Raw genomic sequence first — 13337 nt, forward strand, 5'->3', positions numbered from 1 at the left:
GTTCTCCCACCAACGAGCTAGCTTCCCGACCTATACATTCGGAAAACGTGTCAGGAAGCATGCCAGGAGTGTGGGTTGAAGACCTTGGAGCACGAGCCCCGAAGATCGAAAGACTTATGACCAATACGGAGCAAAGGGAAGAAACCGTCGGCGGATCGCTTTTTACCCCAGAACGAGAAAACTGAGTCCGGGGCATTCTCGCTTGCGTTTTCTTGGGACGAGCATCGAAAGTCCTCGAGCTCAGCCCGTTTCCTTCGCTGCAAATGCATTTCCAGTGGTTTCTGACACCGGACGAGCGTTCGCCACTCGTTGGAAGCAATGGCCATCTTTTGGACGGTTTTGGGTCGCACCACAGTTCTCCCTCCAACGAGCTCGCTTCCCGACCTATACATTCGGAAAACATGTTAGGAAGCATGCCAGGAGTGTGGGTTGAAGTCCTCGGAGTACGAGCCCCGAAGATCGAAAGACTTATGACCAATACGGAGCAAAGGGAAGAAACCGTCGGGGGACCGCTTTTTACCCCAAGACGAGAAAACTGAGTCCGGGGCATTCTCGCTCGCGTTTTCTTGGGACGAGCACGAAAAGTCCTCGAGCTCAGTCTGTTTCCTTCACTGCAAGTGCATTTCCAGTGGTTTCTGACACCAGATAAGCGTTTGCCACTCGTTATAAGCATTGGCCATCTTTTGGACCGTTTTGGGTCGCACCACAGTTCTCCCTCCAACGAGCTTGCTTCCCGACCTATACCTCCGGAAAACATGTCAGGGAGCATGCCAGGAGAGTGGGTTGAAGTACTCGGAGCACGAGCCCCGAAGATCGAAAGACTTCTGACCAATACGGAGCAAACGGAAGAAACCGTCGGGGGACCGCTTTTTACCCCAAGACGAGAAAACTGAGTCCGGGGCATTCTCGCTCGCGTTTTCTTGGGACAAGCACCGGAAGTCCTCGAGCTGAGCCTGTTTCCTTCGCTGCAAGGGATTTTCTGTGGTTTCTGACACCGGACGAGCGTTCGCCACTCGTTGGAAGCATTGGCCATCTTTTGGACCGTTTCGGGTCGCACCACAGTTCTCCCTCAAACGAGCTCGCTTCCCGACCTATACCTCCGGAAAACGTGTCAGGGAGCATGTCAGGAGTGTGGGTTGAAGTCCTCGGAGCACGAGCCCCGAAGATCGAAAGACTTATGACCAATACGGAGCAAAGGGAAGAAACCGTCGGGGGACCGCTTTTTACCCCAAGACGAGAAAACTGAGTCCGGGGCATTCTCGCTCGCGTTTTCTTGGGACGAGCACGGGAAGTCCTCGAGCTCAGTCTGTTTCCTTCACTGCAAGTGCATTTCCAGTGGTTTCTGACACCGGACAAGCGTTCGCCACTCGTTATAAGCATTGGCCATCTTTTCGACCGTTTTGGGTCGCACCACAGTTCTTCCTCCAACGAGCTTGCTTCCCGACCTATACCTCCGGAAAACGTGTCAGGGAGCATGCCAGGAGTGTGGATTGAAGTCCTCAGAGCACGAGCCCCAAAGATCGAAAAACTTATGACAAATACGGAGCAAAGGGAAGAAACCGTCGGAGGACCGCTTTTTACCCCAGGACGAGAAAACTGAGTCCGGGGCATTCTCGCTCGCGTTTTCTTGGGACGAGCACCGGAAGTCCGCGAGCTCAGCTCGTTTCCTTCGCTGCAAGTGCATTTCCAGTGGTTTCTGACACCGGACGAGCGTTCGCCACTCGTTGGAAGCATTGGCCATCTTTTGGACCGTTTTGGGTCGCACCACAGTTCTCCCTCCAACGAGCTCGCTTCCCGACCTATACCTTCGGAAAACGTGTCAGGGAGCATGCCAGGAGTGTGGGTTGAAGTACCCGGAGCACGAGCTCCGAAGATCGAAAGACTTATGACCAATACGGAGCAAAAGGAAGAAACCGCGGGAGACCGCTTTTTACCCCAGGACGAGAAAACTGGGTGCGGGGCATTCTCGCTCGCGTTTTCTTGGGACGAGCACCGGAAGTCCTCGTGCTAAGCCCGTTTCCTTCGCTGCAAGTGCATTTTCAGTGGTTTTTTTTTTAAAAGGGAATTTTATTATACAACAACAAGGGGGATCTCACAGCCTGAGGTCAAGGCAACAATGCATGAAATGCTAATAAAAAAAAAACAAAGATACTCTCTAAACATAAGAAGGGAAAGAAACAAAAAAAACAACTGAGAAACAAAAGGACAAAAGACCTCGAACTCAACAAAGTCCCATCGACTATGGAAGTTCAACATATGATGTAAATGTATAAAACCCCACAGCCCGGGGACAAGCATGAAAACCAAACAAAAGAACAAATTAAAAAGGAAGATGAGCATCCTTCCGCCAAGAGCCAGCACGAGCACGAATCCACGTACAAATTAGATGGAAAAGGATGATAGGGTCACGAGCACGACCACCATGTAACCGATGATTCCGCTCGTTCCAGATAAAATATATAGTTGCGCACCAAAGAACGCGCCACAGCTTCCTCCTTACACCCTTCCCAATACCCCGATGACAAATCCAAGACAACTCAACCCCCCAATGCCCAATCCTATGTGAGGACTCCATGATCTGAAGGACCCTAGACCAAACATCCCCCTCAAACGGACACGAAAAGAATAAGTGATCTCTAGACTCCACACCCCCTGACATAGAATGCACGACAACGGAATCGAACTATCCCACCTATGCAATCTATCTCTCGTGTCTAACCTATCTTTAATAGCCAACCACGCACAAAAGGAATGTTTTGGGATATTTCCCCCACCCCACAATAAACCATCCCAAAGAACCCGACCACCCCTAGGACGAATAGCTTCCCATGCACTAGCAATAGAGAAACCACCCTGACGACCAGGAACCCAGACCCAACTATCACTAACACTAAGACACGGACTAACCTCCTGAACCCTCTCCCATAAGTCAATTAACTCTAAAGAAACTCTAGGCCAAAGCCATTCTCCATTTGGGTCAATAAAGTCAGAAAGTTTAGCCTCCCTCCGACTTGCTGCATCATAAAGTACTCTCTCCCCCACCTGCTCCAGAATGGCACCCCCTTGCAACCACGGATCAAGTCAAACTCTGCATCTATTGCCATTTCCCACCTTCATCCTTACATGATGCTTCATCTTCTCTCGTTTACGTAAGATCGCCCGAAGACACCAAGAACGACCCACTCTACTATCCACATCCCACAATGACTTCCCCTTTAGTATATAAGCCTCCATCCAAGCCACCCAAAGAGACCCCGAATTTGTCAACATAAGCCACAAAATCTTCAACGTATTCACAATATTCCACGAAGGGCCATCTCGAATACCAAGACCGCCCTCCTCAAAAGGAAGACACACATCCACCCACGCCACCTTTATACCTCCTCTACCTTCCTCCTTACCCCTCCAAAGATAAGATCTTAGAATCTAGTCCACCTCATTATGCACATACGCAGGAAGAACAAACACACTAGCCCAGTAAACTTGAAGGCTACGAAGCACAGAACGAACAAGTTGCAGTCTACCAGCAAACGAAAGAACTCGAGCAGTCCAAGAACGAATCCGGCTAGTGATACGCTGAATCAGAGGAGCACAATCAATAGAACGTAACCGACCAGTGAGAAGAGGAAGGCCAAGATAACGAACAGGGAGATTTCCACGGACAACCCATACAAGCAGCCAGATGAGAAGCATACTCATTATTAACTCCTACAACAAAAATAGAGCTTTTCCTAGGATTTGCAAATAAACCTGAAAACTCACCAAACTTCTGAAGACACTCTCGAATAAAACTGATAGAGAGCTCATCAGCAGCACAAATTATCATTAGGTCATCAGCGAAGGTCAGATGGGTTAACTTAACCTTTTCACAACGATGGTGAAAACGAAAACTCTGAGGAATCTTGTTCAACATACGAGAAAGAACCTCCATCACCATAACAAAGAGAAAAGGAGATAAAGGATCACCTTGTCTTAAACCCTTCCTGCCATTAAAAAACCCCTCCAGCGAGCCATTGATCATAATAGAGAACATAGAGGAAGTAACACAGGCCCTAATCCAGCTCACAAACTTCAACGGAGTAACAATAGCAATTAGCAAACCAAACAGAAAATCCCAATTAACAGAGTCATATGCTTTTTGAAGATCAACTTTCAAAGTACAACGAGGTTTACCAGAGTTAAGATGATAACCTCCTACCAGTTCCTGACAAAGCAGGATGTTCTCGATAATACTCCTCCCAGGTATAAAAGCAGACTGGTTACTACTGATAAAAGAAGGAAGCCACAAACGTAGTCTGTCAGCCAAAATTTTAGAAATGCATTTATATAACACATTACAACAAGAAATAGGACGAAAGTCCTCCAGACGTTCAGCCCCAATATGTTTAGGAATAAGGGTGATAGTAGTAGCATTAACACCTATTGGAAGATAACAAGTCTCAAAGAAATGCAGAACCGCATTACAAAAATCTTCCCCAACCACAGACCAGGCACCTTTGTAGAAGCCTACAGAGAACCCATCCGGACCAGGAGCCTTTCCACTATCCATAGAGAATAAGACCCTCCTAACTTCCTCTCTACTAATAGGAAGCTGTAACGCCTGACAACACTCCTCAGACCACTGGAACTGAACAATATCATCAATAATAGGGGACAATTCTCTGTAGCCAATCTCCTGAGACCCCAAACTGTTACTAAAATAATTAACTGCCATCTGAGCCACCCCATCATGTGAAGACACCCTGGAACCATCAGAATCAACTAGAGAAAGTAGTGAGTTACGACTCAAACGAGAGCGGACGGATCTATGGAAAAAAGCTGTATTCTGATCACCCAGATTTAACCATCGCACTTTGGATTTCTGCCGAAGGGATGCTTCTTCCAATCTAACTGCTGTCCAGAAAGTCTCAGTAGCAAGACTTGCTTGGCGGCTCAAAACATCTGACAATGGGTTACGTTCTACCTCTCTTTGAGCTATATCCATGGCCTCCTTAGCAATATGCACCTCTTCACTAAGACTCTTGATGTGTTTACCAAACTGTCTACGGAGGATAGGCTTGAGATGATGCAGTTTTCTCATGAGGCTCACTAGCGGAGAGACCCCCTCATGGCGACTCCACATCCTAGCAACCACCTCAATAAATGAAGGTTCCTCCACCCAATGATTAAAGAACCGAAAAGACACCACTCTGCTATTTACCTGAAAGCTAGGATAAAATAAAGTAGGAGAATGATCAGAAATACCCCATGGAAGCACATTTATCCGCATGGTAGGCCAAGCAGATAACCACTCATCATTCACTAAAACACGATCCAGACGACGCAACATCCCAGACCCCTGCACTTTACTAGTCCAAGTAAACCAGTTCCCCTGCACCGAAGGCTCTACTAAATCAGCATCGCGAATAGCCAGATCAAACTCCTCCATCTCACCCTGAATAGGAGATCCCCCAAATGCTTCAGAATGAACTCTAATGGCATTAAAGTCTCCCACGACAACCCCTAGGCTCGACCAAGAAGAAGTAATTTCAAATAACAGACGCCATAAAAACCGTCTCTCACTATGACTATTAGAGGCATAAACACAGATCACCTCCACACAAACACCGAATAAAAGATCTGTTAACGTACCTTTAACAAACTGCTCATCCATCACATGGGTAATGAAAGAAAACCGTTTCTTCTTCCACATCACCCAAATCCGACCAACACCACTATTACTGTAACTACAAGAGTAATTGCATTTCTAGTGGTTTTTGACACCGGACGAGCGTTCGCCACTCGTTGGAAGCATTGGCCATCTTTTGGACCGTTTTGGGTCGCACCACAGTTCTCACTCCAACGAGCTCGCTTCCCGACCTATACCTCCGGAAAACGTGTCAGGGAGCATGCCAGGAGAGTGGCTTGAAGTACTCGAAGCACGAGCCCCGAAGATCGAAAGACTTATGACCAATACGTAGCAAAGGGAAGAAACCGTCGGGGGACCGCTTTTTACCCCAGGACGAGAAAACTGGGTCCGGGGCATTCTCGCTCGCGTTTTCTTGGGACGAGCACCGGAAGTCCTCGAGCTCAGTCCGTTTCCTTCGCTGCAAGTGCATTTCCAGTGGTTTCTCACACCGGACGAGCGTTCGCCACTCGTTGGAAGCATTGGCCATCTTTTGGACCGTTTTGGGTCGCACCAAAGTTCTCCCTCCAACGAGCTCGCTTCCCGACCTATACCTCCGAAAACGTATCAGGGAGCATGCCAGGAGTGTAGGTTGAAGTCCTCGGAGCACGAGCCCCGAAGATCGAAAGACTTATGACCAATACGGAGCAAAGGGAAGAAATAGTCGGGGGACCGCTTTTTACCCCAGGACGAGAAAACTGAGTCTGGGGCAGTCTCGCTCGCGTTTTCTTGGGACGAGCACCGAAAGTCCTCGAGCTCAGTCCGTTTCCTTCGCTGCAAGTGCATTTCCAGTGGTTTCTGACACTAGACGAGCGTTCGCCACTCGTTGGAAGCATTAGCCATCTTTTGAACCGTTTTGGGTCGCACCACAGTTCTCCCTTCAACGAGCTCGCTTGCCGACCTATACCTCCGAAAAACGTGTCAGGGAGCATGCCAGGAGTGTGGGTTGAACTCCTCGGAGCACGAGCCCCGAAGATCGAAAGACCTATGACCAATACGGAGCAAAGGGAAGAAACCGTCGGGGGACCGCTTTTTACCCCAGGACGAGAAAACTGAGTCCGGGGCATTCTCGCTCGCGTTTTCTTTGGACGAGCACGGAAAGTCCTCGAGCTTAGTTCGTTTCCTTCGCTGCAAGTGCATTTCCAGTGGTTTCTGACACCGGACGAGCGTTCGCCACTCCTTTGAAGCATTGGTCATCTTTTGGACCGTTTTGGATCGCACCACAGTTCTCCCTCCAACGAGCTCGCTTCCCGACCTATACCTTCGGAAAACGTGTCAGGGAGCATGCCAGGAGTGTGGGTTGAAGTCCTCGGAGCACGAGCCCCGAAGATCGAAAGACTTATGACCAATACGGAGCAAAGGGAAGAAACCGTCGGGCGATCGCTTTTTACCCCAGCACGAGAAAACTGAGTCCGGGGCATTCTCGCTCGCGTTTTCTTGGGACGAGCACCGGAAGTCCTCGAGCTCAGCCCGTTTCCTTCGCTGCAAGTGCATTTCCAGTGGTTTCTGACACAGGACGAGCGTTCGTCACTCGTTGGAAGCATTGGCCATCTTTTGGACCGTTTTAGGTACCACCACATTTCTCCCTCCAACGAGCTCGCTTCCCGACCTATACCTCCGGAAAATGTGTCAGGGAGCATGCCAGGAGTGTGGGTTGAAGTCCTCGAAGCACGAGCCCCGAAGATCGAAAGACTTATGACCAATACGGTGCAAAGGGAAGAATCCGTCGCGGGACCTCTTTTTACCCCAGGACGAGAAAACTGAGTCTGGGGTATTCTCGCTCGCGTTTTCTTGGGACGAGCACCGAAAGTCCTCGAGCTCAGCCCGTTTCCTTCGCTGCAAGTGCATTTCCAGTGGTTTCTGACACCCACACTCCTTGCATGCTCCCTGACACGTTTTCCGGAGGTATAGGTCGGGAAGCGAGCTCGTTGGAGCGAGAACTGTGGTGCGACCCAAAACGGTCTAAAAGATGGCCAATGCTTCCAACGAGTGGCGAACGCTCGTCCGGTGTCAGAAACCACTGGATATGCACTTGCAGCGACGGAAACGGGCTGAGCTCGAGGACTTCCGGTGCTCGTCCCAAGAAAACGCGAACGAGAATGCCCCGGACTCAATTTTCTCGTCCTGGGGCAAAAAGCGGTCCCCCGACGGTTTCTTACCTTTGCTCCGTATTGGTCATAAGTCTTTCGATCTTCGGGGCTCGTGCTCCGAGGACTTCAACCCACGCTCCTGGCATGCTCCCTGACACGTTTTCCGGAGGTATAGGTCGGGAAGCGAGCTCGTTGGAGGGAGAACTGTGGTGCAACCCAAAACGGTCCAAAAGATGGCCAATGCTTCCAACGAGTGGCGAACGCTCGTCCAGTGTCAGAAACCACTGGAAATGCACTTGCAGCGAAGGAAACGAGCTGAGCTCCAGGACTTTCAGTGCTCGTCTCAAGAAAACGCGAGCGGGAATGCCCCGGACTCAGTTTTCTCGTCCTGGGGTAAAAAGCGATCCCCCGACGGTTTCTTCCCTTTGCTCTGTATTGGTCATAAGTCTTTCGATCTTTGGGGCTCGTGCTCCGAGGACTTCAACCCACACTCCTGGCATGCTCCCTGACACATTTTCCGGAGGTATAGGTCGGTAAGCGAGCTCGTTGGAGGGAGAACTGTGGTGCGACCCAAAACGGTCCAAAAGATGGCCAATGCTTCCAACGAGTGGCGAACGCTCGTCCTGTGTCAGAAACCACTAGAAATGCATTTGCAGCGAAGGAAACGGGCTGAGCTCGAGGACTTCCGGTGCTCGTCCCAAGAAAACGCGAGCGGGAATGCCCTGGACTCAGTTTTCTCGTCCTGGGGTAAAAAGCGGTCCCCCTACGGTTTCTTCCCTTTGCTCCGTATTGGTCATAAGTCTTTCGATCTTCGGGGCTCGTGCTCCGAGGACTTCAACCACACTCCTGGCATGCTCCCTGACACGTTTTTCGGAGGTATAGGTCGGGAAGCGAGCTCGTTGGAGGGAGAACTGTGGTGCGACCCAAAACGGTCCAAAAGATGGCCAATGCTTCCAACGAGTGGCGAACGGTCGTCCGGTGTCAGAAACCACTGGAAATGCACTTGCAGCGAACGAAATGGGCTGAGCTCGAGGACTTCCGGTGCTCGTCCCAAGAAAACGCGAGCGAGAACGCCCCGGACTTAATTTTCTCGTCCTAGGGCAAAAAGCGGTCCCACGACGGTTTCTTCCCTTTGCTTTGTATTGGTCATAAGTCTTTCGATCTTCGGGTCTCGTGCTCCAAGGACTTCAACCCACACTCCTGGCATGCTCCCTGACACGTTTTCCGGAGGTATAGGCCGGGAAGCGAGCTCGTTGGAGGGAGAACTGTGGTGCGACCCAAAACGGTCCAAAAGATAGCCGAAGCTTCCAACGAGTGGCGAACGCTCGTCCGGTGTCAGAAACCACTGGAAATGCACTTGCAGCGAAGGAAACGGGCTGAGCTCGAGGACTTCCGGTGCTCGTCCCAAGAAAACGCGAGCGGGAATGCCCCGGACTAAGTTTTCTCGTCCTGGGGTAAAAAGCGGTCCCCCGACGGTTTCTTACCTTTGCTCCGTATTGGTCATAAGTCTTTCGATCTTCGGGTCTCGTGCTCCGAGGACTTCAACCCACACTCCTGGCATGCTCCCTGACACGTTTTCCGGAGGTATAGGTCGGGAAGCGAGCTCGTTGGAGGGAGAACTGTGGTGCGACCCAAAACGGTCCAAATGATGGCCGAAGCTTCCAACGAGTGGCGAACGCTCGTCCGGTGTCAGAAACCACTGGAAATGCACTTGCAGCGAAGGAAACGGGCTGAGCTTGAGGACTTCCAGTGCTCCTCCCAAGAAAACGCGAGCGAGAATGCCCCAGACTCAGTTTTCTCGTCCTGGGGCAAAAAGCGGTCCCCCGACGGTTTCTTCCCTTTGCTCCGTATTGGTCATAAGTCTTTCGATCTTCGGGGCTCGTGCTCCGAGGACTTCAACCCACACTCCTGGCATGCTCCCTGACACGTTTTCTGGAGGTATAGGTCGGGAAGCGAGCTCGTTGGAGGGAGAACTGTGGTGCGACCCAAAACGGTCCAAAAGATGGCCGAAGCTTCCAACGAGTGGCGAACGCTCGTCTGGTGTCAGAAACCACTAGAAATGCACTTGCAGCGAAGGAAACGGGCTGAGCTCTAGGACTTCCGGTGCTCGTCCCAAGAAAACGCGAGCAGGAATGCCCCGGACTAAGTTTTCTCGTCCTGGGGTAAAATAAAAAGCGGTCCCCCGACGGTTTCTTCCCTTTGCTCCGTATTGGTCATAAGTATTTCGATCTTCGGGTCTCGTGCTCCAAGGACTTCAACCCACACTCCTGGCATGCTCTCTGACACGTTTTCCGGAGGTATAGGTCGGGAAGCGAGCTCGTTGGAGGGAGAACTGTGGTGCGACCCAAAACGGTCCAAATGATGGCCGAAGCTTCCAACGAGTGGCGAACGCTCGTCCGGTGTCAGAAACCACTGGAAATGCACTTGCAGCGAAGGAAACGGGCTGAGCTCGAGGACTTCTGGTGCTCGTCCCAAGAAAGCGCGAGGGGGAATGCCCCGGACTCAGGTTTCTCGTCCTGGGGTAAAAAGCGGTCCCCCGACGGTTTCTTCCCTTTGCTCCGTATTGGTCATAAGTCTTTCGATCTTCGGGTCTCGTGCTCCGAGGACTTCAACCCACACTCCTGGCATGCTCCCTGACACGTTTTCCGGAGGTATAGGTCGGGAAGCGAGCTCGTTGGAGGGAGAACTGTGGTGCGACCCAAAACGGTCCAAATGATGGCCGAAGCTTCCAACGAGTGGCGAACGCTCGTCCGGTGTCAGAAACCACTGGAAATGCACTTGCAGCGAAGGAAACGGGCTGAGCTCGAGGACTTCTGGTGCTCGTCCCAAGAAAGCGCGAGGGGGAATGCCCCGGACTCAGGTTTCTCGTCCTGGGGTAAAAAGCGGTCCCCCGACGGTTTCTTCCCTTTGCTCCGTATTGGTCATAAGTCTTTCGATCTTCGGGTCTCGTGCTCCGAGGACTTCAACCCACACTCCTGGCATGCTCCCTGACACGTTTTCCGGAGGTATAGGTCGGGAAGCGAGCTCGTTGGAGGGAGAACTGTGGTGCGACCCAAAACGGTCCAAAAGATGGCCAATGCTTCCAACGAGTGGCGAACGCTCGTCCCGTGTCAGAAACCACTGGAAATGCACTTGCAGCGAAGGAAACGGGCTGAGCTCGAGGACTTCCAGTGCTCCTCCCAAGAAAACGCGAGCGAGAATGCCCCAGACTCAGTTTTCTCGTCCTGGGGCAAAAAGCGGTCCCCCGACGGTTTCTTCCCTTTGCTCCGTATTGGTCATAAGTCTTTCGATCTTCGGGGCTCGTGCTCCGAGGACTTCAACCCACACTCCTGGCATGCTCCCTGACACGTTTTCTGGAGGTATAGGTCGGGAAGCGAGCTCGTTGGAGGGAGAACTATGGTGCGACCCAAAACGGTCCAAAAGATGGCCGAAGCTTCCAACGAGTGGCGAACGCTCGTCTGGTGTCAGAAACCACTGGAAATGCACTTCCAGCGAAGGAAACGGGCTGAGCTCGAGGACTTCTGGTGCTCGTCCCAAGAAAACGCGAGCAAGAATGCCCCGGACTCAGTTTTCTTGTCCTGGGGTAAAAAGCGGTCCCGCGACGGTTTTTTCCCTTTGCTCCGTATTGGTCAAAAGTCTTTCGATCTTCGGGTCTCGTGCTCCGAGGACTTCAACCCACACTCCTGGCATGCTCCCTGACACGTTTTCCGGAGGTATAGGTCGGGAAGCGAGCTCGTTGGAGGGAGAACTGTGGTGCTTCCCAAAACGGTCCAAAAGATGGCCGAAGCTTCCAACGAGTGGCGAATGCTCGTCCGGTGTCAGAAACCACTGGAAATGCACTTGCAGCGAAGGAAACGGGCTGAGCTCGAGGACTTCCGGTGCTCGTCCCAAGAAAACGCAAGGGGGAATTCCCGGACTCAGTTTTCTCGTCCTGGGGTAAAAACCGGTCCCCCGACGGTTTCTTCCCTTTGCTCCGTATTGGTCATAAGTCTTTCGATCTCTGGGTCTCGTGCTCCGAGGACTTCAACCCACACTCCTGGCATGCTCCCTGACACGTTTTCCAGAGGTATAGGTCGGGAAGCGAGCTCGTTGGAGAGAGAACTGTGGTGCGACCCAAAACGGTCCAAAAGATGGCCGAAGCTTCCAACGAGTGGCAAACGCTCGTCCGGTGTCAGAAACCACTGGAAATGCACTTGCAGCGAAGGAAACGGGCTGAGCTCTAGGACTTCCGGTGCTCGTCCTAAGAAAACGCGAGCGGGAATGCCCCGGAATAAGTTTTCTCGTCCTGGGGTAAAATAAAAAGAGGTCCCCCGACGGTTTCTTCGCTTTGCTCCGTATCTGTCATAAGTCTTTCGATCTTCGGGTCTCGTGCTCCGAGGACTTCAACCCACACTCCTGGCATGCTCCCTGACACGCTTTCCGGAGGTATAGGTCGGGAAGCGAGCTCGTTGGAGGGAGAACTGTGGTGCGACCCAAAACGGTCCAAAAGATGGCCGAAGCTTCCAACGAGTGGCGAACGCTCGTCCGGTGTCAGAAACCACTGGAAATGCACTTGCAGCGAAGGAAACGGGCTGAGCTCGAGGACTTCCGGTGCTCGTCCCAAGGAAACGCGAGCGGGAATGCCCCGGACTCAGTTTTTTCGTCCTGGGGTAAAAAGCGGTCCCCCGACGGTTTCTTCCCTTTGCTCCGTATTGGTCATAAGTCTTTCGATCTTCGGGTCTCGTGCTCCGAGGACTTCAACCCACACTCCTGGCATGCTCCCTGACACGTTTTCCGGAGGTATAGGTCGGGAAGCGAGCTCGTTGGAGGGAGAACTGTGGTGCGACCCAAAACGGTCCAAAAGATGGCCGAAGCTTCCAACGAGTGGCGAACGCTCGTCCGGTGTCAGAAACCACTGGAAATGCACTTGCAGCGAAGGAAACGGGCTGAGCTCGAGGACTTCCGGTGCTCGTCCCAAGAAAACGCGAGCGGGAATGCCCCGGACTCAGTTTTCTCGTCCTGGGATAAAAAGCGGTCCCCCGACGGTTTCTTCCCTTTGCTCCGTATTGGTCATAAGTCTTTCGATCTTCGGGTCTCGTGCTCTGAGGACTTCAACCCACACTCCTGGCATGCTCCCTGACATGTTTTCCGGAGGTATAGGTCGGGAAGCGAGCTCGTTGGAGGGAGAACTGTGGTGCGACCCAAAACAGTCCAAAAGATGGCCGAAGCTTCCAACGAGTGGCGAACGCTCGTCCGGTGTCAGAAACCACTGGAAATGCACTTGCAGCGAAGGAAACGGGCTGAGCTCGAGGACTTCCGGTGCTCGTCCCAAGAAAACACGAGCGGGAATGCCCCGGACTCAGTTTTCTCGTCCTGGGGTAAAAAGCGGTCCCCCGACGGTTTCTTCCCTTTGCTCCGTGTTGGTCATAAGTCTTTCGATCTTCGGGTCTCGTGCTCCGAGGACTTCAACCCACACTCCTGGCATGCTCCCTGACACGTTTTCCGGAGGTATAGGTCGGGAAGCGAGCTCGTTGGAGGGAGAACTGTGGTGCGACCCAAAACGGTCCAAAAGATGGCCGAAGCTTCCAACGAGTGGCGAACGC

The sequence above is a fragment of the Cucumis melo genome, chromosome 1, assembly GCF_025177605.1.
Source record: "Cucumis melo cultivar AY chromosome 1, USDA_Cmelo_AY_1.0, whole genome shotgun sequence".
Lineage (NCBI taxonomy): Eukaryota > Viridiplantae > Streptophyta > Magnoliopsida > Cucurbitales > Cucurbitaceae > Cucumis > Cucumis melo.